Source organism: Piliocolobus tephrosceles, chromosome 8 (genome assembly GCF_002776525.5).
Source record: "Piliocolobus tephrosceles isolate RC106 chromosome 8, ASM277652v3, whole genome shotgun sequence".
In the NCBI taxonomy this organism is placed as follows: domain Eukaryota; kingdom Metazoa; phylum Chordata; class Mammalia; order Primates; family Cercopithecidae; genus Piliocolobus; species Piliocolobus tephrosceles.
In genome coordinates this window covers 44456278-44479218 of record NC_045441.1, presented here as the reverse complement: position 1 = coordinate 44479218, position 22941 = coordinate 44456278, and the positions used below count along the sequence as shown (strand labels likewise).

General features: G+C 46.7%; 1 protein-coding gene across 5 annotated transcripts in view; it reads left to right on the top strand.

Annotated features, from left to right (window-relative positions):
• The window catches only part of PSPH (phosphoserine phosphatase), a 42116-nt gene that overhangs the window by 5549 nt on the left and 13626 nt on the right, over nucleotides 1–22941 (top strand). For 2 of the 5 annotated variants that reach the window (XM_023194612.1, XM_023194609.1), the window contains exons 2-3: nucleotides 11570–11750; nucleotides 15682–15736. The gene's annotated coding sequence lies outside the window, so the exon portion shown is untranslated. Of the gene's footprint in view, nucleotides 1–11458; nucleotides 11751–15681; nucleotides 15737–22941 lie in introns of those variants that run through there. The other 3 variants (XM_023194610.1, XM_023194611.1, XM_023194613.1) reach the window with 3 other exon arrangements.

The following is a 22941-nucleotide window of genomic DNA, read 5'->3' as shown; positions in this document are numbered from 1 at the left end:
CCAGGATGGTCTCGATCTCCTGACCTCATGATCCACCTGCCTCAGCCTCCCAAAGTCCTGGGATTACAGGCATGAGCCACCGTGCTTGGCCAGGAGTCTTGTTTCTTAGGCCACATCCATAAAACAAGCAAGAGGCTAATGTATTAGTTTGTAAGTAGGGTAAAATCAAATCTCAAACCTAACAGTTTGCAAGTGGTAATTTTCTATTCATTTTTTATTTCATATATATTTTTGAGATAGGGTCTCATTCTGGTGCACAGGCTGGAGTGCAGTGGCGCAGTCACTGCTTACTGCAACCTCAGCCTCCTGGGCTCAAGTGATACACCATCGTGCCTGGCTAATTTTTTTTCAGAGACAAGGTCTCCGAAAAGCTGTGTTGCTCAGGCTGGTCTTGAATTCCTGCCTCAAGTGATCCTCCCACTTTGGCCTACCAAATTGCTAGGTAGGATTCAGAAGTGAGCCACTACACCTGGCCAATTTTCTGCTTTCATCATTCATTTTACACTTACTGGTTGGAATTCTGCTGTAAGGAAGAACTTTCCCTTCTCCTCCATGAATGAGTGAGTGAATGAATTTGTATCAGTATGGATTCAATAATTCTTTTTTTTTTTTTTTGCAACAGAGTTTCACTCTTGTTGCCCAGGCTGGAGTGCAATGGCGCCATCTCAGCTCACTGCAACCTCCACCTACCAGGTTCAAGCACTTGCCCTGCCTCAGCCTCCTGAGTAGCTGGGATTACAGGCATGCACCACCATGCCCAGCTAATTTTGTATTTTTAGTAGAGATGGTGTTTCTCCATGTTGGTTAGGCTGGTCTCGAACTCCCAACCTCAAGTGATCTGCCTGCCTGGATTATAAGCATGAGCCACCACACCTGGCCCTTTTTTTTATTTATTTTTTATTTTTTATTTTTGAGACGGAGTCTCGCTCTGTCGCCCGGGCTGGAGTGCAGTGGCCGGATCTCAGCTCACTGCAAGTTCAGCCTCCCGGGTTTACGCCATTCTCCTGCCTCAGCCTCCCGAGTAGCTGGGACTACAGGCGCCCGCCACCTCGCCCGGCTAGCTTTTTGTATTTTTTAGTAGAGACGGGGTTTCACCGTGTTAGCCAGGATGGTCTCGATCTCCTGACCTCGTGATCCGCCCGTCTCGGCCTCCCAAAGTGCTGGGATTACAGGCTTGAGCCACCACGCCCGGCCTACCCCCCCTTTTTTTTTTGAGATGGAGTCTCACTGTCACCCAGGCTAAATAAAGTGCAGCGGCGCAATCATTAGCTCACTGCAGCTTTGAACTCTTGGGCTCAAATGATCCTCTCACTTCAGCCTCCCAAGTAGCTAGCCTCAAGCGATCCTCCTGCCTCAGCCTCCCAAAGTGCTAGGATTACAGGTGTCAGCCATGGTGACTGACCTATTACCTGATTTTAGCCAGCAATGTTGTTTTTCTTAATATTATTCTTACACTGTTAATTAAATGTGATTTAAATAATCTTTTAACTCTCAGTTATTATAGATGAAACAGCCTGCAAAAACTCACCCTACTTCGTTTATTCCATAATCTTTGTCCTCCTAATTTTTCTATTGCATCATTTCTATATTGTCAGAGTAGGTAACATTTACATTGTTTTTTCTCCCCAAAACCTGGGTTTGTTTAGTCTTAGTTTTGCAGTTCTATACACTCAGTGCTCCTGCTTGTCCCTTTGCTGAAGTTCCCTTTGCTATCCATTGGTGAGTAATGTTTATTCATTAGCAGTTTCCTCAAGAAAAACATTCCCATGGGAGGCCGGGCACAGTGGCCCATGCCTGTAATCCCAGCACTTTGTGAGGCCAAGGCGGGCGGACCACCTGAGGTTGGGAGTTCGAGACCAGCCTGACCAACATGGAGAAACCCTGTCTCTACTAAAAATACAAAAATAGCCAGGCGTGGTGGCACATGCCTGTATTCCCAGCTACACGGGAGGCTGAGGCAGGAGAATCGCTTGAACCTAGGAGGCAGAAGTTGCGGTGCGCCAAGATCACGCCATTGCACTCCAGCCTGGGCGACAAGACGAAACTCTGTCTCAAAAAAAGAAAAATATTCCCATGGGAAAAATATCCCCAGAATTCCTGTATGTTCAAAACTATCATTTGTAGCCTTTGTGTGTGAATGATGGCTTGGCTTGTTTTAAAACAAAACATCGCTGGCTCATACTTTATTCATTTATTTTTATTTATTTATTTATTTATTTTGAGAGGGAGTCTGGCTCTGCCACCCAGGCTGGAGTGCAGTGGCCGGATCTCAGCTCACTGCAAGCTCCGCCTCCCGGGTTTACGCCATTCTCCTGCCTCAGCCTCCCGAGTAGCTGGGACTACAGGCGTCCGCCACGTCGCCCAGCTAGTTTTTTGTATTTTTTAGTAGAGACGGGGTTTCAGCGTGTTAGCCAGGATGGTCTCGATCTCCTGACCTCGTGATCTGCCCGTCTCGGCCTCCCAAAGTGCTGGGATTACAGGCTTGAGCCACCGCGCCCGGCCAGCTTTTCTCATTTTTATCATCCATATTGGTTAGTATATTTTTCATAGTGTCCACTTTTATTTTTGCTCCTTTTAGCTTCATCTTCACTTCTGTGATGGTTATTTTACCTGTTTTTTGGAGATGGTGTCTCAATATGTTTCCTCAGCCGGATTTGAACTCCTGTGCTCAAGTGATCCTCCTGCCTCAGCCTCCTGAGTAGTTGGCATTATAGGCACGTGCTACCATGCCCAGTGTGATAGTTATGTTTTTTCCTTCTACATCCTTTTTTTTTTTTTTTCCTTTCGAGACAGGGTCCCATTCTGTCACCCAAGCTGGAGTGCAGTGGCATGAACATGTCTCATGAACTGCATGAACTGCAGCCTCAACCTCCTGGGCTCAAGCTTTACTCCTACCTCAGCCTCCTGTGTAGCTGGGACCACAAGCACTTGTCACCATGCCTGGATGATTTTTTGATGTTTTGTAGAGACAGTGCTTCACTTTGTTGCCTATGCTGGTCTTGAACTCCTGGCCTCAAGCAATCCTTCTGCTTTGGCCTCCCAGACTGCTGAGATTACAGGTGCCTGGCTCCCTTCTGCTTCTTTCCTGGATTTTGTCAGTTTTGTCTTGTCTTAATTTGTCATCTTTTTCATGAATCTCTCTATACTTGTCTTTTTGTTTTTCCTTCTTGGAAATAATTCATTAAGTTTTTTTCAGACAGTTTTGTTTGTTTGTTTGTTTGTTTGTTTGTTTGTTTTTTGAGACAGAATCTCACTTTGTTGCCCAGGCTTGGCTCACTGTAACCTCTACCTCCCGGGTTCAAGCAATTCTCCTGCTTCAGCCTCCCAAGTAGCTGGGATTATAGGTGCACAACACTACACCCTACTAATTTTTGTAGTTTTAGTAGAGACGAGGTTTCACCCTGTTGGCCAGGCTTGTCTCGAACTCCTGACCTCAGGTGATCCACCGGCCTCAGCCTCCCAAAGTGCTGGGATTACAGGCATGAGCCACTGTGCCTGGCCCAGATCTTTTTTTTTTTTTGAGACAGAGTCTCACTCTGTCGCCCAGGCTGGAGTGCAGTGGCACAATCTCAGCTGACTGCAACCTCTGCGTCCCAGTTGAAACAGTTCTCCTGCCTAGCCTCATGAGTAGCTGGGATTACAGGCATGCACTACCATGCCGGACTAATTTTTGTATTTTTATTAGAGACAGTGTTTTGCCGTGTTGCCCCAGCTAGTCTTGAACTCCTGGCCTCAAGTGATCTGTCTACCTCGGCCTCCCAAAGTGTTGGGATTGCAGGCATGAGCCACTGTGCCCAGCGCACTCACATGCTTCTGATGTCTCTCCATGTCCAAATTTTCTCTTCTTACAAAGACACCGGTCAGATTCGATTAGGGCTTACTCTGAAGACCTCATTTTAACATAATCACTTCTTTAAAGACATTGTCTCCAGGCCAGACTAGGTGGCTCACACCTGTAATCCCAGCACTTTGGGAGGCCGAGGCAGGCAGATCACAAGGTCAAGAGATCAAGATCATCCTGGCCAACATGGTGAAACCCCGTCTCTACTAAAAATACAAAAATTAGCTGGGCATGGTGGCAGGCGCCTGTGGTCCCAGCTATTCAGGAGGCTGAGGCAGGAGAATCGCTTGAATCCGGGAGGCAGAGGTTGCAGTGAGCTGAGATTGTGCCACTGTACTCCAGTCTGGGCCACAGAAAGATTCTGTCTCTAAAAAAAAAGAGAGAGAGAGAGATAGAGTCTTGCTATGATAACCAGGCTGGTCTTGCATTCCTGGGCTCAAGCAATCCTCTCGCCTTGGCCTCCCAAAGTGTTTGGATTACAGGTGTGAATTTCCATGCTGGCCAAAACAGAATGTTAGAGACATACATTGAATTTACTTGGAAGGCTGATTCTTTTCCCATGCCCTCCCTAGGAAGGTGAGCTGGGTGTTCAGACCTTAACTCTGCCCATAAGATGCTCAGGCCAGGAGAGATGCCCTTGGGTTACACCCCTTGGGCATCTTCACCCCTTGGGTTACAAGGGTTTCAACTCCCTTTCTGCTTGATTGAGCCTTGCCCTCAGTTCTTTTTATCCCTGCTCTGCTCTGCTTGTTTCAAACAACACATTTTTGCACTGTGATGAACGGCTCATCTTCAGAGAGTCTATTTTTGCTGGTGTTTTCTGGGATCTGCATGTGCCTCCTCCCATGTGACTTTGGTAGCCCTTGTGCAGGTCTTGGAGTCTCCAGTGACTTTTTGTCTCCTAGTTTTGTTGAATATGGGATTTCTTCCTCATTCCCCCCCAGCACCATATCTCCCTATCACTTTGCATAATTTCTAGGAGGAGGAAGGGGAAGATTCGGTCAAATATTGTCACAGTTCTTATATATAATCATATCGCTTTGTAATATAAATTTCTCCCACTTTTTCCATTATAAAGATAACTCACACCAAAATCCCAGCGCTTGAACCCAGAAGGCAGAGATTGTAGTGAGTTGAGATTGCACCACTGAACTCCAGCCTGGACAGTGACAGAGCCAGACCCTGTCTCAAAAAACTAAAAATAAACAAATGAATAATGTTTCCTTTTTTATATAGATATATAGACATAGATATATAACCATATACCATACCTGGATATAGACACACATAGAGATTTCTTTGTTCAAAAATGGGGTCTCAAATGATATATATGTTCTACAACTTCCTTTATTCATGTGACATACCATGGGCATATTTCCATGGCATGACTTATTTTGAATGACAACGTTTATATTAAATCACATTTCAAACTGTGTTCACTGTGCTCTTTCAAGACATTTATATTATTATTATTATTATTTTTTTTTTTTTTTTTGAGGCGGAGTCTCGCTGTGTCGCCCAGGCTGGAGTGCAGTGGCGCGATCTCAGCTCACTGTAAGCTCCGCCTCCAGGGTTCACGCCATTCTCCCGCCTCAGCCTCCAAGTAGCTGGGACTACAGGCGCCTGCCACCACGCCTGGCTAGTTTTTTGTATTTTTAGTAGAGACGGGGTTTCACCATGTTAGCCAGGATGGTCTCGATCTCCTGACCTCGTGATCCACCCGCCTCGGCCTCCCAAAGTGCTGGGATTACAGGCTTGAGCCACCGCGCCCAGCCCATTTATATTATTTTAATATATTGGTTTTTTTTTTTTTTTTTTGAGACAGCATCTTTCCCTGTCGCCAGGCTGGAGTGCAGTGGTGCAATCTTGGCTTACTGCAACCTCTGCTTCCTGGGTTCACGCGATTCCCCTGCTTCAGCCTCCCGAGTAGGTGGGATTACAGGCACATGCCACCACGCCTGGCTAATTTTTTGTATTTTGGTAGAGATGGGGTTTCACCATGTTGGCCAGGATGGTGTCCATCTCCTGACATTGTGATCTGCCCTTCCTCGGCCTCCCAAAGTGCTGAGATTACAGGCGTGAGCCACTGCGCCTGGCTGGCAATGTATTGGTATTTAATGTATTGATAAGAAATATTACATTTGTTAGCACATATTTTATACACACAGATATAAAAAGCATCTGTATACCTACCATCCTACTTAAAGGAACATTATTATTATAATACCATTATTAACTCTACATACCTTTTCTCAGTCTCATTTCCTTTCTTACTTTCGGAAGTAACTACTGTCCTGAATTTTATGTTGTAAGTTATCATTTATGACATTAAATGATAGTCTCTTTTTAAAGTTTCCAGTGGCTATTGGAGTATCACAGTAACTGAGAATGTTCACAGTACTGCTGTGAAAATTCTTATATATGTGGCTCCTCCAATCATACAAGTGTCAGGGTTTTTTTTGTTTTGTTTTGTTTTTGTTTTTTTGAGACGGAGTCTCACTCTGTCGCCCAGGCTGGAGTGCAGTGGCGCAATCTCGGCTCACCTCAAGCTCCGCCTCCTGGGTTCACGCCATTCTGCCTCAGCCCCCGGAGTAGCTGGGACTACAGGCACCCGCCACCACGCCCAGCTAATTTTTTTGTATTTTAGTAGAGATGGGGTTTCACAGTGTTAGTCAGGATGGTCTCGATCTCCTGACCTCATGGTCTGCCCGTCTCGGCCTCCCAAAGTGCTGGGATTACAGGTGTGAGCCACCGCGCCCGGCCTGTTTGTTTTTGAGACAGAGTTTTGTTCTTGTTGCCCAGGCAGGTGTGCAATGGCATAATCCCGGGTCACCACAACCTTTGCCTCCCGGGTTCAAGCGATTCTCTTGCCTCAGCCTCCTGAGTAGCTAGGATTACAGGTATGCGCCACTACACCCAGCTAGTTTTATATTTTTAGAGGAGACAGGGTTTCTCCATGTTGGTCAGGCTGGTCTCAAATTCCTGACCTCAGGTGATCTGCCCACCTCAGCCTCTCAAAGTGCTGTGATTACAGGCATGAGCCGCTGCACCCAGCCTCTTTTTTTTTTTTTCTTTCTTTTTTTGGGGGGGTGGAGTCTCATTCTGTCACCCAGGCTGGAGTGCAGTGGCGTGATCTTAGCGCAGCCTCAACCTCCTAGGCTCAAGTCATCCTCCCATCTCAGCTTCCCAAGTACTTGGGATTTGAGATGTGTGCCACCACGTCCAGGTAATTTTGTTTATTTTTTGTACAGATTAGGTCTCAATATGTTGCCCAGGGTGGTCTTGAACTCCTGGGCTCAAGGGATCCTCCCATCTAGGCCTCCCAAAGTGCTAGGATTAGAAGCATGAGGCACCACACCCAGCCAGCTTAATCATGCAAGTTTCTCCTGAGTGTCTTCCTCAGGTGGAATTGCTGGGTCGTAGAAATTGCTTGTGTTCAATGTTTTTTGTTTGTTTGTTTTTTAGATGGAGTCTCGCTCCGTCGCCCAGGCTGGAGTGCAGTGGCGTGATCTTGGCTCACTGCAGCTCCGCCTCTTGGGTTCATGCCATTCTCCTGCCTCAGCCTCCAGAGTAGCTGGGACTACAGGCACCTGCTACCACGCCTGGCTAATTTTTTTTTTTTAAATATTTTTAAGATGGGATTTCACCATGTTAGCCAGGATGGTCTCGATCTCCTGACTTCGTGATCCGCCCGCCTCGGCTTCCCAAAGTGCTGGGATTACAGGAGTGAGCCACTGCGCTCCACTGCTTGTGTTCAGTGTTACTGAATAACACCATATTGTTTCTGGGGGGCTTGTTTCAATTTACTGTACTTTAGAAGGCTATTAGCACTGAATGACTTTTAAAAAGAGTACATGATTCTAACATAATTAGCCATTAGAAAATTTGTGTCTGGGCACGGTGACTCACTCCTATAATCCCAGCACTTTGGGAGGCTAAGGCGAGTGAATCACCTGAGGCCAGGGGTTCAAGACCAGCCTGTCTAACATGGTGAAATGCCATCTGTACTAAAAATACAAAAATTAGCCAGGCATGGTAGTGCATGCTTGTAATCCCACCTACTTGGGAGGCTGAGGCAGGAGAATCGCTTGAACCCGGGAGGCAGAGGTTGCAGTGAGCTGAGATCACGCTACTGCACTCCAGCCTGGGTGACAGAGCGAGACTCCATCTCTCAAAAAAAAAAAAAAAAAAAAAAACTTGTTAGGTTACAAAAATGTGATCTATAGAAAATCTTTCAGAGCCGGGTAAAGTGGATCACGCTTGGACTTGAGCCCAGGAGTTGGAGTCTAATGAGACCCAGTCTCTACTAAACATAAAAAAAACAGCCTGGTGTGGTGGCACACACCTGTGGTCCCACCTGCTCAGAAGGCTGAGGCAGGAGGATTGCTTGAGCCCAGGAGTTCGAAGCTTCAGTGAGCTGTGATCATGCCACTGCACTCCAGCCTGGGTGACAGTGAGACCCTGTCTCAAAAGAAAAAAAAAAAGAAAACCTTTAGGAACAGTAGTATGACCTGTATTACTTTTGACTAACCAATTGTGATTAAAACTTTGCAAAATAATTTGCTAATATTTTTATTATACCTTCATTATGCTGTATTGCATTTGGTTCTCATGTGCCATTATTCCAGTAATTATGCTTTCATTATGCTGTATTGTATTTGGTTCACTTGTGCTATTATTCCAGTAAGAAGAGCATTGAAGCCTTTTTTTTTTTTTTTGCTTTTTGTGTTTTTAGACAGAGTCTGGCTTTGTCATCCAGGCTAGAGTGCAGTGGTGTAATCTCGGTTCACTGCAACCTCTGTCTCCTGGGTTCAAGTGATTCTTCTGCCTCAGCCTCCCCAGTAGCTGAGATTACAGGTGCCTGCCACCAGGCCTGGCTACTTTTTGTATTTTTAGTAGAGATGGGGTTTCATCATGTTGGCCAGGCTGGTCTCGAACTCGTGACCTCAGGTGATCCTCCCGTCTCGGCCTCCCAAAGTGCTGGGATTACAGGCGTGAGCCACTGTGCCCAGCCTGATGAAGCATATTTTAATCTGTTTCACAGTTTTGCTTTGTCTGGCAAGATTACCTCCTGGTTGTTACACTTATATGTGACCACTCATTAGTGTCTTCTAGGCAACTATATATATTTTTAATGTGATGTGCTCTAGCAAAACAATGTCTACAATACAGCCATCTCATGCCCACAAGTATTAATACAGGTGTGAGTGTGAGGTTGATTCCAGGACCATGAAGAGGTGACAGATTTTAATTAATTAATTTTTCAGAGACAAGGGCTTGCTCTGTTACCCAAGGTGGAGAACAGTGGCATGATCATGGCACACTGTAACCTTGAAATCCTGAGCTCAAAGGATCCTCCCGCCTCAGCCTCCCAAGTAGCTGGGACTGTAAGCATGCACCACCACACCCAGCCAGATTTTAGTAAATATAAATATTTTATCTGAAATTTTTAAGAATATTTAATATTTTAAGGAATATTTAATATTAAACATTTATGAAATACAAATAGCATAAGTTAACTCTTCTAGCCTTCCACATTTACTTACTTGAGTTTCTTTTCCCCTCAAAATAAATTCTCAGTTACCACTTACACTTAGATACAAACATCTGGTGTTTAACATTTTGTTTCTTTTATTATGCTTTTGTTTTTTTGTGTGTTTTTTTGAGATGGATTCTTACTCTGTTGCCCAGGCTGGAGTGCAGTGGTGTGATCTCACCTCACTGCAACCTCCGCCTCCCAGGTTCAAGCAATTCACCTGCCTCAGCCTCCCAAGTAGCTGGGATTACAGGCAGGCGCCACCATGGCAGGCTAATTTTTATATTTTTAGTAGAGACAGGGTTTCAAATTGTTGGCCAGGCTGGTCTTGAACTCCTGACCTCAGGTGATCCACCCGCCTCGGCCTCCGAAAGTGCTGGGATTACAGGCGTGAGCCAGTGTGCCCAGCCTATTACGCTTTCTAAAAAACTACAGCAGGCTGGGCGTGGTGGCTCATGCCTGTAATCCCAGCACTTTGGCAGGCTGAGGTGGGCAGATCATTTGAGGTCAGAAGTTTGAGACCAGCCTGGCCAACATGGTGAAACCCAGTCTCTACTAAAAACACAAAAATTAGCTGGGCATGGTGGTGTGCGCTTGTAATCCCAGCTACTGGGGAGGTTGAGGCAGGAGACTCGCTTGAACCCAGGAGGCAGAGGTTGCAGTGAGCTGAGATCACACCACTGCACTCCAGCCTGGGAAACAGAGTGAGACTCAGCCTCAGGAAAAAAAAAAAAATTGTGTTTTGGTGAGGAGGGTCCTGTAGCTAAGGGCAGAGATGCTGTGACCAAGTGTCCCACCCCAGGGATTGCATCCTCTGCGTGGGTAAGCAACGTAGAGTGAGCCTGGAGTGCAGACTGTCAGCCTTTGAGGTTTCAGGTTGTGTTTTAGAGTGGACCTCGATGCCCAGCTCTAGCCAGCTAACTCTAGTGGTAAATGTTTGGGGGAAACACCCATTATTTGTTGTAGTTAACATGCAAGGAGCTGGGCAAGTGACACATGGAATTTATATATATTTTTTTAAACAAGTCTTACTCTGTTGCTCAGGCTGTAGTGCAGTGGCACGATCGTGGCTCACTGCAACCTCCTTCCCCGGGGTTCAAGCAATTCTCCTGCCTCAGCCTCTCAAGTAGCTGGGACTACAGGCATGCACCACCATGCCCCGCTAATTTTGTATTTTTGCTCGAGATGGAGTTTTGCCATGCTGGCCAGGCTGGTCTCGAACGCCTGACCTCAGGTGATCCGCTTGCCTCAGCATGCAAAAGTGCTGGGATTACAGGCTTGAGCCGCCGAGCCTGGCCAGAAAAATTTTAAAAAGAAATAGGCCAGGCGCGGTAGCTCACACCTGTAATCCCAAGACTTTGGGAGGCCGAGGAGGGAGGATCGCTTGAGCCCAGGAATGGGAGCCCCCCCATCTCTATTTAAAAACATAAACAAAATAAAAACAAGGTGCAAAGACTCATTTTGTTACTCATGGTTGCATTTTAATTGAGAATATAAGTAGTCTTGGCCGGGCGTGGTGGCTTACGCCTATAATCCCAACACTTTGGGAGGCCGAGGTGGGCGGATCACGAGGTCATGTTGGCTAACACGGTGAAACCCCGTCTCTACTAAAAATACAAAAAATTAGCTGGGTGTGGTGGCGGGCACCTGTAGTCCCAGCTACTTGGGAGGCTGAGGCAGGAGAATGCCGTGAACCCAGGAGTCGGAGCTTGCAGTAAACTGAGATCGTGCCACTGCATTCCAGCCCAGGCTACCGAGAGAGACTCCATTTCAAAAAAAAAAAAAAAAGAATATAAGTAAGTCTTTGAAGTTCTTTTGGGACCTACAGTGCTGCAAGCGCATAATGCCAAACGTGGATTTCAAAAGAGGCCCCCCTACGGGGTTTTATTAATTGCAAAATCAGTGCAGTGGTCCCTTGCTTCCCTCACCTACCCTTATCCTAAGTGGTAGTGGCGGCAGCGCGGAGCAGCTTCTGAAGGTCCAGGAGCTTTTTTGTTCCTCTGCAAAGCGGAGGTGCCACAGGGCGTGGCTTTGCGAAAAAGCAAAAGCTCACTCCGCACCGTGCACCTCTCGGACTACAGGCGCTGAGCCCTGGGAGGAGGAGAGGACTGGTTCGGGGAGCCCCTCCCCTGGGGCGGGGCCAAAGCGTCCTTCCAGCCCGGCTTTGCAGAACAGAGATCTGGTGTCTCCAGTTTACAGAAGCACTTGCAGAACTCATCAGAAGCCATCCCGCTTATCAGCAGATTTCAAGAGAGCGTTCAGTGGAGGCCCTGAGTCTGCACAGTTCACCTCCCTGGGAACTGCTCGCCTGAGCGTTGGAGCCGGCGCTGGCCCCCTGCAGCCGAAAGGAGCCCCGGAGGCCCAGGACATAGCGTGAGTCCTGGCTTGTGCCTTCCCTGCACCCAACTTTCTGATTTTGCCGACTTTCCTTTTCCTCTTCCAGGCTGCCTCTCTGAGTCTACATTTCTTCTTAATCGCGTAGGCAGATCATTTCCTAGAATCTTCAGGCTTGCTTTTCATTGATTTATGTTTTGGGTAACTTCACTTGCCTAATCTTACAGCAGCCGCATGTTGCCAAATAGCATGAATGAATGATGCAATCCCTTGCACACAGGAGCACCCTCAGTGCAAGATTGGGGCAATCCCCAAACTCAGAGTTGAAGTGTCCGAGTTTGTCTTCTTTCCCATTAGAATTAGAATTTTAAAATAAGTACTTACCGGATACATTGTTATAATGATACAACGTCAAGTTGGGAATTAAATAAATCATGCTTTCATTCATTAAATATGTTTACTATATTTTCTTTTCTTTTTTAATTTTATTTATTTATTTATTTTTTGACAGAGTCGCATTCTGTTGCCCAGGCTGGAGTGCAGTGGCGCGATCTCGGCTCACTCCAGCCTCCGCCTACAGGGTTCAAAGGATTCTCCTGCCTCAGCCTCCCGAGTAGATGGGTGTGCGCCACTATGCCCAACTAATTTTTTAATTTTTGTATTTTTAGTAGAGACAGGGTTTCACCATGTTAGCCAGGCTGGTCTCAAACTCCTGGCCTCAAGCGATCCACCCGCCTCCGCCTCCCAAAGAGCTGGGATTACAAGCATGACCACTGTACCCGGCCACTATATTTTCTTTATGTATGATTTGCATATTATTACTTTTTAAATATTTGATTGACTGATATTGGAATGAGGATCAGGGAGGAAAATAATAAAATCCAAGATTTCTGTATTACAGTGCCAGGTAGGTTTTCTATATCATGACCATAGCCCTGTCATTTTCATGTTGGTGAAACAAAGTAGTCAGGACTTTTAAAATTTTCAAATGATTTAATATATGCCTTCCTTTCCTTCCTTCTTTTCTTTTCTTTTCTTTTTTTTTAAGAGACAGGGTCTCACTTGGTCACCCAGGCTAGAGTGCAGTGGTGCAATCATAGCTCATTGGAATCTCAAACTCCTGAGCTCAAGTGATCCTCCTGCCTCAGCCTCCCAAGTAGCTGGGACTACAAGTATGCACCACCATGCCTGGCTCATTTATTTTATTTTTTGTAGAGATGGCATTTCACTATGTTGCCCAGGCTGATCTGGAATTCCTGGGCTCAGGCGATCCTCCCTCCTCAGCCTCCCAAAGTGCTGGGATTATAGGTGTGAGTCCCCATGCCCAGCCTTTTTTTTTTCTTTTTTCTTTTTTGAGACGGAGTCTTGCTCTGTTGCCCTGGCTAGAGTGCAGTGGTGAGATCTTAACTCACTGCAAGCTCTGCCTCCTGGGTTCACGCCATTCTCCTGCCTCAGCCTCCCGAGTAGCTGGGACTACAGGTGCCTGGTACCATGCCCGACTAATTTTTTTTTGTATTTTTAGTAGAGATGGGGTTTCACCATGTTAGTCAGGATGGTCCCAATCTCCTGACCTTGTGAAAAGCCCATCTTGGCCTCCCAAATAGTGCTGGGATTACAGGCGTGAGCCACCACACCTGGCCTTTTTTATTTTTTAGAAAATCCTTGGACTAGGGTTAAAGGGATCCTCAAGGTTGCCTAGACCAGCCTCCCATGAGAGACTTTTTTAAAACCAGTGTTTTATTGATATATAATTAAATGCAATAAAATGCACTCTTTAAGTGCACATTTTGATGAATTTTGACAAATTTATTCATGCTTGTAATTATCACCACAATAACATTTCCATCACCCATAAGTTTCCTAGGGCCTCTTTCCAGTCAGCCCCTTGTCCCAACTCCTAGCCCTACTGATCTGATCTTTGTCATTATAGCATTTGTATTTTCTAATGTTTCTTCTTTTTTTTTTTTCTTTTTCTTTTTTTTTTGAGACCAATTCTCGCTCTGTCACCCAGGCTGGAGTGCAATGGTGCAATCTCAGCTCTCTGCAACCTCTGCCTCCTGGGTTCAAGAGATCCTCCTGCCTCAACCTCCCGAGTAGCTGGGACTACAGGCACCCGCCACCACGCCTGGATAATTTTTTTGTATTTTTAGTAAAGACGGGGTTTCACCATATTGGCCAGGCTGGTCTCAAACTCCTGACCTCGTGATCCACCCACCTTGGCCTCCCAAAGTGCTGGGATTACAGGCATGAGCCACTGTGCCCAGCCTCTAGTGTTTCATATAACTGAAAGCATACACTATGTGCTCTTGTGTCTGGCTCCTTTCCATCAGTGTAATTATTTATTTATTTATTTATTTTGAGATGGAATTTCGCTCTTGTTACCCAGGCTGGAGTGCAGTGCTGCGATCTCAGCTCACTGCAACCTCCGCCTTCAGGGTTCAAGCAATTTTCCTGCCTCAGTCTCCCTAGTAGCTGGGATTACCAGCATGGTGGCCCAGCTAATTTTGTATTTTTAGTAGAGACAGGGTTTCACCATGTTGGTCAGGCTGGTTTCAAACTTTTGACATCAGGTAATCCGCCCACCTTGGCCTCCCAAAGTGCTGGGATTACAGGCATGAGTCACCGTGCCCGGTCTTGCTGGGTCTTATGGTAAGTATATGTTTATAAGAAACTGCAGGCCCAGTGTGGTGGCTCACATGTGTCATCTCAACGCTTTGGGAGGCCGATGTGGGAGGATCCCTTGAGGCCATGGGTTCAAGGTCAGCCTGGGCAACATAGCAAGACCCTGTTTCTACAAAAAATGAAAAATTAGCTGGGCATGGTGGTGTGCATCTGTAGCCCCTGCTACTTGGGAGGCTGAGGCAGGATAATTGCTTAAGCCCAGGAGTTCTAGGATGCAGTAAACTATGATTGCTTGGCTGTATTCCAGCCTGGGCAACAGAGCAAGACCCTATCTCAGACACACACATACACACACACACACATACCCCTGTTGTCTTTGCTCCCTTGTAATTGGGCAGCAGATCCTTTCTCTGATTCATCTTGGAAGGCTGTTGTCTCTGTCCCCTTATTATATTTATTTATTGTTTGTTTATTTATTTATTTATTTATTTTGAGATGGAGTCTCGCTCTATCACCCAGGCTAGAGTGCAGAGGCATGATCTTGGCTCTCTGCAAACTCTGCTTCCGGGGTTTATTAAGCAGTTCTCCTGCCTCAGCCTCTCGAGTAGCTGGGACCACAGGCATGTGCCACCATACCTGGCTAATTTTTTTTTTTTTTTTTTTTTTGAGACAGAGTCTCTTTCTTGCCGAGGCTGGAGTGAAATGGTATGATCTTGGCTCACTGCAGCCTCTGAACCCGCTGGGTTCAAGCGATTCTCCTGCCTCAGCCTTTCAAATATCTGGGATTATAGGCACACACTGTTACCAGCAGGCTAATTTTTGTATTTTTAGTAGAGATGGGGTTTTACCATGTTGGCCAGGCTGGTCTCGAACTCCTGACCTCAAGTGGCCCGTCTGCCTTGGCCTCCCAAAGTACTGGGATTACAGGCGTCAGCCACTGCACCTGCCCAAGTCTGCTTTGTCTATGCATTTAGTTCTCCCAAGAGATTCTCTTTCCCTCTCCCTTGCCTTTGTACCCTGCTAATCAGGTATATGTGATTTCCTGTCAGACCTGAACCTTGCAGAATTGAAGCCATAGAAAAGAGTATGTTGACTCTACAGTGATTAAAGGGGGTAGGAGTAAAGCATTTCGCAGAGGAAGCAGTCTTAGGAAATTTTGCCTCTGACCTGTTTTTGTGCCAGTCCCACCAGGAGAGAGAGTGAAGCCAGTCTCCCTCTTTCCTGTTTTGTGTGTGGACTATGATGTTCATTTCCTCATTCGCTCTTTCTAGGCTCTTGCTCTTGCAGAATCCACAGGTCTTTCTTGAAGAAATCTGTAGTCAGAACTTTGTTCTGCATTTTTATCTAGGGAAGGAACAGGAAGAGAAGAGTGTGGTCTACTAGAAATCTAGCACTGGAGACACGTGAGTCCGATTTGCCTTTTCTTGGTTTTGTTTTTTTGCTGTCATTGTAATGTTTTTTATGCATTGAACTGTTAAACGTTTGTCTATCTGCTAGCAGTTCACTCTTTTTTGAGACAGAGTCTTGCTCTGTCACCTGGGCTGGAGTGCAGTGGCGCAATCTTGGCTTACTGCAACCTCTACCTCCTGGGTTCAAGTGATTCTCCTGTCTCAGCCTCCTCAGTACCTGGGATTACAGGTGCGGGCCACCACACCTGGCTAATTTTTGTATGTTTAGTAGAGACAGGGTTTCGCCATGTTGGCCAGGCTGGTCTTGAACTTCTGACCTCAGGTCATCCACCCGCCTCGGCCTCCCAAAGTGCTGGGATTACAGGTGTGAGCCACCGCGCCCGGCCAGCATTTACTCCTAATCTGAATTTTAAAAATTGATGTCAACTATGTGGCATGCAGAAGATCTCAGCTTCCCAGAATAGCTGGTTATATTATATATCATTTCAACTTTTATTTTATTTATTTATTTATTTATTTTTATTTTTTATTTTATTGAGACGGAGTCTTGCTCTGTCGCCCGGGCTGGAGTGCAGTGGCTGGATCTCAGCTCACTGCAAGCTCCGCCTCCCGGGTTTACGCCATTCTCCTGCCTCAGCCTCCCGAGTAGCTGGGACTACAGGCGCCCGCCACCTCGCCCGGCTAGTTTTTTGTATTTTTTTTAGTAGAGACGGGGTTTCACCGTGTTAGCCAGGATGGTCTCGATCTCCTGACCTCGTGATCTGCCCATCTCGGCCTCCCAAAGTGCTGGGATTACAGGCTTGAGCCACCGCACCTGGCCGGGTCAACTTTTATTTTAGCTTCAAGGAGTACATGTGCAGGTTTGTTACATGGGTATATCACATGATGCTGAGGTTTGGGGTATGATTGATCCCCTCACCCAGGGTTTGAGCACGGTACCCAGTAGGTAGTTTCTCAATCCATGCCCTCCTTCCCCTGCCTTCTTGTAGTCCTCAGTATCCTTTTTTTGTTTGTTTTTTTGTTTTTACACAGTCTCGCTCTCTTGCCCAGACTGGAGCACGATGGTGTGATCTTGGCTCACTGCAACCTCCACCTCCCGGGGTCAAGTGATTCTCCTGCCTCAGCCTCCTGAGTAGCTGGGATTACAGGTGCCCACCACCATGCCTGGCTAATTTTTGTATATTTAGTAGGGACAGGGTTTCACCATGTTGGCCAGGCTGGTCTCGAACTCCTGATCTCAAGTGAGTTGCCTGCCTCAGCCTCCCAAAGTGCTGGGATTACAGGTGTGAGCCACTGCACCTGGCCATTACTGTGTTTTTCCCGTCTTTGTATCCACATGTACCCAGTTTAGCTCCCACTTATAAGTGAGAACATGTGGTATTGGGTTTTCTGTTCCTGCACTAATTCACTTAGGATAACGGCCTCCAGCTGTATCCATGTTGCAGCAAAGGACATGATGTCATTCTTTTTTATGGCTGTGCTGGCTTTTTTTTTTTTTTTAATCGTAAAATATAGCATAAGGCTGGGCATGGTGGCTCACACCTGTAATCCCCGCACTTTAGGAGGCCGAGGTGAGCAGATCACCTGAGGTCAGGAGTTCGAGACTAGCCTGCCCAACATGGTGAAACCCCCGTCTGTACCAAAAATACAAAAATTACCTGGGTGTGGTGGCACATGCTTCTGATCCCAGCTATTCGGGAGGCTGAGGCAAGAGAATCACTTGAACCCGGGAGGCAGAGAGTGCAGTGAGCCGAAATCATACCACTGCACTCCAGCCTGGGTGACAGAGCAAGACTCCATCCCTAAACAAAAGATAAAATAAAATATAGCGTAAGTGCATGTGCTGGGGATCCCAGCCCTTGTTACAGGGAACCTGTTTGACTCTCCTCTGATTCAGAAGCTTTTCAGAATCTACTGTGTACTCTTTTTTTTTTTTTTTGAGATGGAGTCTCGCTCTGTCGCCCAGGCTGGAGTGCAGTGTGCACAATCTCGGCTCACTGCAACCTCTGCCTCCCAGGTTCAAGCAATTCTCCTGCCTTAGCCTCCCCAGTAGCTGGAATTACACGCACGTGCCACTATGCCCGGCTATACTGTGTACTCTTTCAATGCCCCGGAACCTGAACAAATTTACCCCTACTACCAAAGCAAATAAGCTTGGTTCTCACAGTTGTGTGTGACCTTCACAACCTCTGTACCGGCTTTTATTTTTCCTTACACAGGTGAAGGTAAGACGTCAGTCCTAACAAGGTGAAGGAAGTAAGGTGATCTTAGAAGCCTGTTGAAAGATACAGAGATTGAGAAGTTGGGAAAGCGTTTGTTTGGGCGAGGAGCTTTTTTCCTCTTATCCAAAATCAGGCCTCCGAAGCCTGGTCCTGCAGGAAAGGTTGCTTTTGTACTTTGGAACTAGGGGCAAGAAGGCCTTGTCAGCAGTGACTTTTTTGTTTTGTTTTGTTTTTAAATCAGTTGGTCCTTTGCTTGCCCCAGATGAACTAGCTGGGGCCAGCCAGGCAGAAGTTCTGTTCTGAGCTGCAGAAGGCAGTGGTCCGGATGGGGCCTGGGAGCTGCTGTGTCTGAGAATCTGAGAATAGACCTTCCCAACGGGATGTCTTCTACCCCTGGCCCTGCCCTCTCCCTCCCTGTTAGAGCCAAATATGAAGAATCCAGAGTCCATTCTCCGGCAATGATTTTTCTGTGTGTGGAATTCTAATGTACACAATTTACTTTGAAGCAACTGACATTACTCAGCAGATTTTTTTGCCCTATAGCCACGAGAATTTTAAATACACATGGATTGCGAGTCACTCCTGGTGGAGACAATGAAAAGAGGAGGAAATTGGCCAGGCGTGGTGGCTCACACCTGTCATCCTAGCACTTTGGGAGGCTGAGGCAGGTGGATCACTTGAGGTCAGGAGTTTGAGACCAGCCTGGCCAACATGGTGAAACCCTGTCTCTACTAAAAATACAAAAGAATTAGCCAGGCATGGTGGCAGGCGCCTGTAATCCCAGCTACTCGGGAGGCAGGAGAATCGCTTGAACCCGAGAGGCGGAGGTTGTAGTGAGCCGAGATCACATCACTGCACTCCAGCCTGGGCAACAGAGTGAGACCCCATCTCAAAAAAAGTAAAAATAAAAATAAAGGAGGAAATCAGAAGTGTACAGGGAGGTACAGCATTTTGCAGAGCAGGATGGGAAGAGTTAAAAGGAGCTGTGGCCAAGTTTGCTCTGCTGCTCAATCAAGCAGGGAGGGAGTTGATACTCTTGTAATCCAAAAGGTAAAGGCCATCTCCCCTGGCCTGACCATTTCAGGGGCAGAGTTAAGGTCCTAAAATCCAGCTCGCCCTCCTGGCGAGGGTGTGGAAAAAGAATCAGCCTTCCAAGTAAATTCAATGTAAAGTGTGTCTCTAACGTTCTATTTTGGCCAGCACTGTGGCTCATGCTTATAATCCCAGCACTTTGGGAGCCAGGATGGGAGGATCGTTTGAGGCCAGGAATTCAAGACCAGCCTGGGTAACATAGTGAGACCTCATCTCTACAAAAATATTAATAATAATAACATAGCTGGGTGTGGTGGTGCCTGCCTATAGTCTCTGCTACTCGGGAGGCTGAGGCGGGAGGATCACTTCAGCCCAGGTGGTTGAGGCTGCAGTGAGCTATGATTATACCATTGGCACTCCAGTGGGGGCGACAGAGTGAGACTTTGTCTTGAAAAAAAGCCAAAAATATTCTGTTTTCTCCTTACAACCCAGGAGGCAGGTGTCAACAATTCTGAGCTGTAAATCAGGCCTAGTGGTCAGCTGGGGATGTGTAAATCAGTTCTCACTTTTAGTGGAGGAAATGTACATTTCCTTTCAAACTCAAGGCTGATGGTCTTGCTTTTTTTTTTGAGACAGGGTCTCACTCTGTCACCCAGCTGGAGTGCTGTGGCCTGATCTCGGCTCACTGCACCCTTGAACTCCTGGGCTCAAACCATCCTCCCACCTCAGGCTCTTGAGTATCTGGGACCACAGGCATGCACCACTATGCCCCACCGATTTTTCTTTCTTTCTTTTTTTTTTTTTAAGAGAAGGAATCTTGCTATGTTCTCAAGAACTGATCTCAAACTCCTGGGCTCAAATGATCCTGCTGGGATTATTACAAGTGTGAGCCACTGCGCCCAGCCAATCTCATTAAAGTGTCATTGGTTGGAAAGAGGTTCAAGTACCTGGTTTGCCTTTTTTTTTTTTTTTCAGATGGAGTCTTGCTCTTGTCACCCAGGCTAGAGTGCAGTGGTGTGATCTCAGCTCACTGCAACCTCTGCCTCCCGGGTTCAAGCGATTCTCTTGCCTTGGCCTCCTAAGTAGCTGGAATTAGAGGCGCCCAACTAATTTTTGTACTTTTAGTAGAGACGGAGTTTCACCATGTTGGCCAGGCTGGTCTCAAACTTCTGACCTCATGATTCACCCGCCTTGGCCTCCCAAAGTGCTGGGATTACAGGTGTGAGCCACCACTCCTGGCCAAAGTCACTGGTTTTTCAAACATGACCAGTGATTATTTGATCATTTCGACAAGACTGGAAGCCTCTTGAGGATGGCGCCCATGCATTATGCATTCCTCTTTGGGTCTTGTGTCAGGGTGTCAGGGTTCCTGGGGACTGGCTTTGAGGTTCTGGTGCCTGTCAGTCATTCTCAGGAGCATTGCCCATTCTTAGTTATGGTGTGTGGCCTCATGCATCTTCTTCTTTTTTTTTTTTTTGGAGACGGAGTTTCACTCTTGTTGCCGAGGCTGGAGTGTGATAGTGCAAACTCGGCTCACTGCAACCTCTGCCTCCCAGGTTCAAGCGATTCTCTTGCCTCAGCCTCCTGAGTAGCTGGGATGATAGGCATGTGGTACCACATCCGGCTAATTTTGTATTTTTAGTAGAGACGGGGGTTTCTCCCTGTTGGTCAGGCTGGTCTTGAACTCTCAACCTGAGGTGATCCACCCAGCTCAGCCTCCCAAAATGCTGGGATTATAGGCATGAGCCACAGCGCCCGGCCTTCTCATGTACCTTCTTAAAAAGTCCTTTAGCTTGTCCCATTTATTTTAGCTCCTCTTAAACCATCTGTCTGTTTCTGGCTTCCTCTTCACTCACCTATGGTTCATTCTCCGTTCTTAGTGGAATTGTGCTACAGTAAGTGCTGCTTCTCTGCCGATAGACCTGCTGACTTCAAGGTCTTTACAGCGACCCTGCCTGGTCATGTAGTATGAATTAGCTTGATTCCTGCTGGACCAAAGCCAAATGACTGGTTTCTTTTTTTTTTTTTATCTTTTTGTTTTTTTTTTTTAATAGAGACAGGGTTTCACCATGTTGGCCAGGCTGGTCTCAAACTCCTAGCCTTAAGCAATCCACCTGTCTTGGCCTCCCAAAGTCCTGGGATTACAGGTGTCAGCCACCATGCTGGCCCTTGTTGAGTTTTTTTTTTGAAATGGAGTCTCAGTCTGTCACCCAGGCTGCAGTGCAGTGCAGTGGTGCAGTGGTGCGATCTCAGCTCAATGCAGTCTCCACCTCTCTACCTCCCAGGTTCAAGAGATTCTCCTGTATTCAAGCGATTCTCCCGCCTCTGCTTCCCAAGTAGCTGGGATTACAGGTGCCTGCCACCATGGCTGGCTAATTTTTGTATTTTTAGTAGAGATGGGGTTTCACCATGTTGGCCAGGCTGGTCTGGAACTCCTGACCTCAAGTGATCCTCCTGCCTCAGCCTCCCAAAGTGCTGGGCTTACAAGTGTGAGCCACTGCAGCCGACCCCTTGTTCGGTTTTTAATAACTGCTTAGGTTCCACTCTATTTAATTCATAAAATATTTAATTCATGAAATATTTAACACCTATTGAGTGCTGGGTGCAGTGATAGAAGATAATTCAACTGGAGTGATTGATTTTCTGGGTTGATGGGGAGGAAATAATGTGGTATAGGGGAGGCCACTTGATCTGCACCATGAAGAAGTAGGACTTTCTTCATGACATGGGGGATATGGTGATTCCAGGCAGAGGAGCAACATTTGAAAGGGTGTAGAGGAATCAAAACACATGACATAGGCCGGGTGCAGTGGCTCATGCCTATAATCCCAGCACTTTGGGAGGCCAAGACAGGCGGATCGCCTGAGGTCAGGAGTTCAAGACCAGCTTGGGCAACATGGTGAAACCCTGTCTCTACTCAAAATATAAAAGTTAGCTGGATATGGTGGCACGCACCTGTAGTCTCAACTACTCAGGATGCTGAGGGAGGATGATTGCTTGAACCTGGGAGGGGGAGGTTGCAGTGAGCCAAGATTGTGCCACTGCACTATACTCCAGCCTGCGTGACAGAGCAAGACTCCATCTCAAAAAAAAAAAAAAAAAAAAAGTCCTTAGTATTCCTTGAGCCATAAATTGTGTGTTTGACCAGGCGCGGTTGCTCACGGCTGTAGTCCCAGCACTTTGGGAGGCCGAGTCTCATGGATCATTTTAGCCCAAAAGTTTGAGACCACCCTGGGCAACATGGCAAAACACCATCTCTACTAAAAATACAAAAGATTAGCCAGGCATCGTGCCTGTCTGTAGTCCCTAATGCTCAGGAGGCTGAAGTAGGAGAATTGCTTGAGCCAGGGAGGCAGAGGTTGCAGTGAGCTGAGATTGCACCACTGCACTCCAGCCTTGGTGACAGAGTGAGGCCCTAACTCAAAATAAAAAAACGTGTGTGTGTATGTGTGTGCGCGTGCGTGTGAATAACGTGTGTGTGTAAAAATGTGTGTGTGTATGTGTATTTGTGGGGAATGAGATTGGTAAAATACATAGGCATGGGAGCCAGATCATGAGGACATAAAGTGTGTAATAAAGATATGTTAATGGCTGGGTGCAGTGGCTCTGGTAGGGTACAGTGGCTCACGCCTATAATCCCAGCTCTTTGGGAGGCTGAGGCAGGAGGATCATTTGAGGTCAGGAGTTCGAGACCAGACTGGCCAACATGGTGAAACCCCATCTCTACTAAAAATACAAAAATTAATTGGGCGTGGTGGCATGTGCCTATAATCCCAGCTACTTGGGAGGCTGAGGCAGGAGAATCACTTAAACCTGGGAGGCAGAGGTTGCAGTGAGTCAAGATTGTGCCACTGCACTGCAGCCTGGGTGACAGAGCGAGACTCCTTCTCAAAAAAAAGAAAAAAAGGATTTATTAATAGACACTGAAATTTGAATTTCATTTTT